General features: G+C 38.5%; 2 long non-coding RNA genes across 2 annotated transcripts; both read right to left on the reverse strand.

Moving 5' to 3' along the window:
* Window positions 1-1,421: 1,421 nt before the first annotated feature.
* On the reverse strand, window positions 1,422-2,383 carry LOC145426171 (uncharacterized). Its single transcript, XR_013906901.1, has 3 exons — window positions 2,194-2,383; window positions 2,059-2,115; window positions 1,422-1,627 (listed from the first exon to the last, which is right to left on the reverse strand). It is a non-coding gene; the product is annotated as an uncharacterized LOC145426171 (long non-coding RNA).
* Window positions 2,384-3,182: 799 nt separating this feature from the next.
* Window positions 3,183-4,804, reverse strand: LOC145426048 (uncharacterized). Its single transcript, XR_013906821.1, has 4 exons — window positions 4,668-4,804; window positions 3,724-3,795; window positions 3,477-3,578; window positions 3,183-3,262 (listed from the first exon to the last, which is right to left on the reverse strand). It is a non-coding gene; the product is annotated as an uncharacterized LOC145426048 (long non-coding RNA).
* Between the last annotated feature and the right edge of the window lie 1,375 nt (window positions 4,805-6,179).

The following is a 6,179-nucleotide window of genomic DNA, read 5'->3' on the forward strand; positions in this document are numbered from 1 at the left end:
TTTTTTCCTGTTTCAAAATCAAACACCAGTTTGTGAGAAGATTATCTTCTTTTTTTAACAGGCAGATAAAGTTTTGCATTGGCATTGGCTAATTTGTCAATTGTTTGTTACAAATGTTCGTATTTTAATTTTCAAAAATGTTTTTGCCCAAAACATATGTGCACTATATGTCAGTAAAAATACTATGCAAATATTGATGTCCTTGAATGCTGAGTAAGCACTGACAAAGCACTGATTGTATCTCTTGTACTTTATCAACGCAGTATCTAAAAACTTTGCACCGTAGTGGTTAAAATCTCATTCTAATAAGAGTTAAAAATGCATTTGGTTATTAGGTTTATAGGATTATTGAATTATGGTTAAGGGTTGGTAGAATTTTTTTTTAAAACATTATCTGCCAATTAAATCTGCCACCCTTCTCCAAATCTGTGCCCCTACCTGGCCCCCCCAACAAAAATTTTCTAGACACGCCACTGTATAGAAAACAGAAAAATTAAAAACATTTAAAATGAATTTTAATAGTTTAAAGGTAAATATTAAGGGGAGAAAATATGCATTTATAATTTTTTATTTTAAATATAACCCGTCAAAAAAAACCCTAAATAAATTAAATGTAAAAATTATGAAATACAAACTGTCACGGTTCTGGGTCCGTTGGACCCAGTATTTTGAGTTTATTGTGTTTTGATTTAAGTTTGCATCAGGGATTGTGTTCTTGTTCTCTTGTCGTGTTATGGTGATGAATATGATGTCTATTATGAGAGTTCCATGTTTCTGTTTGTCTGGGTTTAAGATGTGGGCTTAGTTTCATATGTCATTTCCTGTCTGTCTCTCTATGTCGAGCCTGCGTGTGATGTTTTATTGTGAAGGTCTGCGTCTTATGTGAGTGTTCAGTTTTACCTCTGTCTCGTCTTACGGATTATTCCCAGCTGTGTCCACCACCTGTGTGTAATTCCCGTGTTTCTCTGTGTGTATTTAAGTCGTGTCCTCCGTCATTGTAGTTGCTGGTCCGTCTGTGTAACCACCGTGTCTCGCTCGTGTGTTCACCCTGCTGTTAACCATCGTCTGCTTCTGCTCGCCCTGCTTCATGTTCATGTTCTGGTTTCTGCGCTATAGTTTAGCTGTTTCCCTGTATAGTTTAGTTCGAGCTCCATTTGCTGTTTGTCCTCATTTTGTGTTCAATAAACCACCTTCACCTCTCCACTACTGCCTGCGTTTGGATCCCCCTTCATTTCCTCCACACGGCTCCTCTCACTCGCCGTGACACAAACTACTTCTGTATTTAACAAGAACTTTTTTTTCTTTAAACAGAACATCAGTGTTAACAACAATTGGCAATCTGACCAAGATGTAAAACCACAGCTCTCTAAACAGTTATTTTAGTTCATTTTTTTCTGCCTTTTTGCAGTCAATCCTCTGTTTCTTACAAAATCTCTTATGTTTTGAACCGTTCTTCCTGCCAACACCGGATCTTCTACCAATTTGCAATGACTGCATTCATTTTTGGTGGCTAGTTTCCCTTCGTTTATGTGGTCTTTCAAATGCCTCATCACTGCAGCAACCTCAGCCTTGGACCACATGTTTTTGGGAGCTCTTCGGGAATTGTGGGATTGAGCAGCATTTTTCTCTGGAAGATATATAAAGTAGTAGTAGTTAAAACAAACAAAAAACCAAACAAAAAAAACCAAAAAACATTTGCTTGTTAAAAGAATGGATGCTACCCTGTACTAACTTCTGAAATGTGTTGCTACCATCAATATCAAAACGAGCTAAAATTCTGTTTGAAAATTTATCAAATTTCTAAAATGAGACATTTAGTGTTCCGCTGTGAATAAAAGACTGAATAAAAAGTTGAATAAAAGTCTCTTGATGCATGCTCAATCATCCAGGTAAGTAAATCCCAAAACGTTGATTCTGTTAATCTGGACGTAGCGTTTTCAGTGGGAGAAACATTTTGTCACTCATCCAAGTGACTTTTTGCCACCACTCTGCAGTTTGCCATATGTTGCAAAGTGATGAAACAATAATAAGCTTAGAGAACCAACTTGCACCCCTTACCTTCAGAGGGAGCAGCAGTCTCACTTGCTGCAGGCATTGTGAGTAGTCCTTCATCTGCTGATTACACAATTTGATTAAGTTTTAATATTTGTAACAAACATTTTATCCACAGAAACCAAGCTAGTGGTAACTTACCACAATCTACAGTGTCTTGGGGCTGCGCTGTGTTTGTGGAATCAGCTACTGCATGTACAGGCTCACTGGTGCCACACGCCGACATTGTGAGTGCTGTGTCATCATCATCCGATTCACTCTCACTGTCCTTTGTTTCAGCATCACTTAATGCAATTTCATCTGAGAAATTGTGGGGGAAAAAAACCAAAAAAACCAAATACATACAACCCCCCCCAAAAACCTCACATTAACAACGAGATATGACAAAAAACAGAGCAAATACTGGAAATTATAGTACATACTTTTACTATTTAAGGCCTGCTGCTGGGTTGTTGCCCTCCTATGGCCTACTCCACATCCAGGTAGCACCTCCATGCTCTGGACACTACACTAACAGACACAGCAAACCTTCTTGCCACAGCTCACATTGATGTGCTACGCTAGATGAGCTGCACTACCTGAGCCACTTGTGTGGGTTGTAGACTGTCTCATGCTACCACTAAAATGAAATCACCGCCAGCATTCAAAAGTAACCATAACATCAGCCAGAAAGCATAGGTGCTGAGAAGTGGTCTGTGGTCACCACCTGCAGAACCAGTCCTTTATTATGGTGAATTGACTATAATTTCCACTTGTTGTCTACTCTATTTGCAAAACAGCATGTGAAACTGGTTGTCAGTGTTACTTCCTAAGTGAACAGTTTGATATAACAGAAGTGTGACTGACTTGGAGTAACATCGCATTGTTTAAGTGTTCCCTTTATTATTTTGAGCAGTTTATGTTATGGAATGGGGAATTGAGGACAATCCCAAGTATACCATTTTTACAAGGTCCTGCACCAATGAGGTAATACTACATTTCTTTAATTAGACGTGACCACCCATTAATTAAAAAGGGAGCAGTGTTCATTTTAGCTAGTCTTAACTTGTTGAACTCCATTAATGCTTTTTACTATATAATGTACCTATTCACTAAATGTCTCACCTTTGCACTTATAGCCAAGCCACTTAAGGGAGGAAACCAGTCCCACACACTGAATGCACTTGTCCAAAGATGATATTGTTGTGCACACCAGACGATGATTGTGACACTGTTAGCAAAATATTGCAACATTTATTTGTTTTGGACAGTTGGAAAGGTGAGGTGTTTTCAATTCAGTTGCAGATATCAACTAATAAACTTCGTCCATGTAAATCACACCACACCCAGGTGACTGCCAAACACACACACACACACAGCATCCATAAAGAATGATGATAGATTAAATTATTAGTTCATTAAGTGGTACACTGGATTATATTTACCCTTTCAGGCTCTGGATGTTTCAGGTCCAGATCATTGTTTGGAAAGCTGTTTGGTTGCGGCTTTAGGCAGCTCACAGTCTTCTGAATCTGGCTGGTCTCAGTCTTCGTGTGTAACAGATAGAAAATGAAAATACAGTGCATTTTTAAAGAGGCTTTTGAAACATTAAATAGCGATAATAACAAATAGCGTAAGGTACACATCGTGCATGAGAAACATTCATTAAAATCTGTCCTAGGTCAATGTTACCTCTTCAAAATCTTGCACTGAAGAAGAATGCATGGCTTCTGAGCCTTGCTGAGGCATTTCTTCATCAAGATCCTGCAACAAAGAAAAGATGGCACAAAGATTAGACCAAGTGCTCTTCTCTCAACTGTACTGGGCAGGCCTGTGCTTCTGTTTTTATTTTGCATGTGTGTGTGTGTGTGTGGGGGGGGGGGGGGGGGGGTTCACTCAAGAAATGTTTTCTTCTGAAAAAATACTGGTTACAATAATTAACAACTGATTCCTTTGCAATCATCCATCCTCTTCCACTTATCCTTATCAGGATTGTGGGGTAGCAGGTTTGGGGCCTATACCAGCTACCATAGGGCAGTACAACCTGGACAGATCACCAGTCTAACATGGAAGGACAAGCATTTGTATTCACATCAAAGGGCAGTTTTGAATCACCAGTTAACCTAACCCCATAAGCTACATCTTTGGACTGTGGGAAGAAGCCAGAGTACACAGCCAGAGAGAACCCATGCACTATAGCAGTAAAAAGTGCCTAAAACAAGTTAAGAAGTTGTATAGTACTATCTATCTTAATGTTCAAGCCTGAGTTTCAAACCATTTCAACATAGAAACAAGGCACATGCAGTCAGTTCTGCATGCTGTAGGTCAAACTGTCAAAAAATACGAGAAGACCCCTCCTAAAACCAGAGTGATGTCACCATGAAGCAAACTTTGACGGAGTCCCCCAATAACAGGGTGGTCCTCCTAAGTCACATTTGGGTGGTTAACACACACACACACTCAGATGTTATCCAGACTTGCACTTTGAAACAATGAAAGGGACCTACAAGCCACGGTCCATGTAAATCACATCACACCCAGGTGACTGCCAAACACACTCACACACACAGCATCCATAAAGAATGATGATAGATTAAATTATTAGTTCATTAAGTGGTACACTGGATTATATTTACCCTTTCAGGCTCTGGATGTTTCAGGTCCAGATCATTGTTTGGAAAGCTGTTTGGTTGCGGCTTTAGGCAGCTCACAGTCTTCTGAATCTGGCTGGTCTCAGTCTTCGTGTGTAACAGATAGAAAATGAAAATACAGTGCATTTTTAAAGAGGCTTTTGAAACATTAAATAAACTGTATGAGAAAGATAAGTTTCAAGCTAATGTCTTTAAAATATTCACTGTCATGTATAGAGAATTTAAGGCCCTATGATTAAGAGACAAATAGTCAGTGTGATTTCTTTAATATTTTTTAAGCCATTGCTAAAGGAGTAAAACAATCACCTGTAGCAGCAACGAACTGTCACTAGGGCCCATTTATCTTCGAGGGACAAAATTTAAAATGAATCTAACTAAAGAGGCTACACAGCAAAATCTCCAGTGTTAAACTAACACTAGAGAGTGTCTATATGGGTCCACACAACACTGTTGAGTGTTAAATTAACACTTTTGACAGTGTTATATGTTTAAAAGTAACCTAGTCAGTTTTGAAGATTAACAATGGCTAACACTGAGCAGTGCTGATTTTCTAACTCTGGAATATTTCTAACATTTTGAGTTAATTCCAGTGTTAGAAAATCAGCACTTCTCAGTGTTAGCCATTGTTAATCTTCAAATTCAAATTCAAATTTTATTTGTCACGTACACAGTCATACACAGTACGATATGTAGTGAAATGCTTGGACAACTGCTCGTGACCTAAAGAAAACAAAAAAAGGAAAGGCTATGAATAAGATAGGAAATAAATATGAAAAATTAAAAAGGGTAAATTTAACTAGGAAGGAATAAAATTCAAAACTGACTAGGTTACTTTTAAACATATAACACTGTCAAAAGTGTTAATTTAACACTCAACAGTGTTGCACTGTGGCACACATCCTAATGTTGTGAAAAATGCCCTGTAAATTGCACTAATGCCAATCTGGAAAATCCCCCTGGCCCTGTTCAGAGGTGTGGACCCATATAGACACTCTCTAGTGTTAATTTAACACTGGAGATTTTGCTGTGTAGAATCACATTAAACATCAATCACTGTTAAAATTTAGAAACCGAAAGCCATTTTTTATTTCTGCATACCTGCTGATATTTTTTTATTGCTTTTAGAGGGCTTTGATGTGGCAGCCATCACAATTGCCTGTTTTCCATTAGTACCTACCCCCGTTTTTCCAGTAGGTTATAATACCATGTAGTTTTTCAGTAACTACTGCACCAAGGTTCCAAGTGATCCAAAGTGATCAGAAAATTTGACATAGACTGAATGCCACCAGGTGGCTGGTCAATGGTGAGTGCGCCTCCTTCGTGAAAATCCAAGCCATCATTTTTTAAACTCTGAAATGTTTGAAATAGCGACCAAAATTAACAGCGTGATCCCTGAATTGAACACTAAAGTATAGACTGAGCAGCAGGCATTTTGTCACCTTGACGTCCATGCTTGCTGTGGCATTTATATCACTGGATGCTCGGCTGCATTGCTAT

Source organism: Astatotilapia calliptera, chromosome 3 (assembly GCF_964374335.1).
Source record: "Astatotilapia calliptera chromosome 3, fAstCal68.1, whole genome shotgun sequence".
NCBI lineage: Eukaryota > Metazoa > Chordata > Actinopteri > Cichliformes > Cichlidae > Astatotilapia > Astatotilapia calliptera.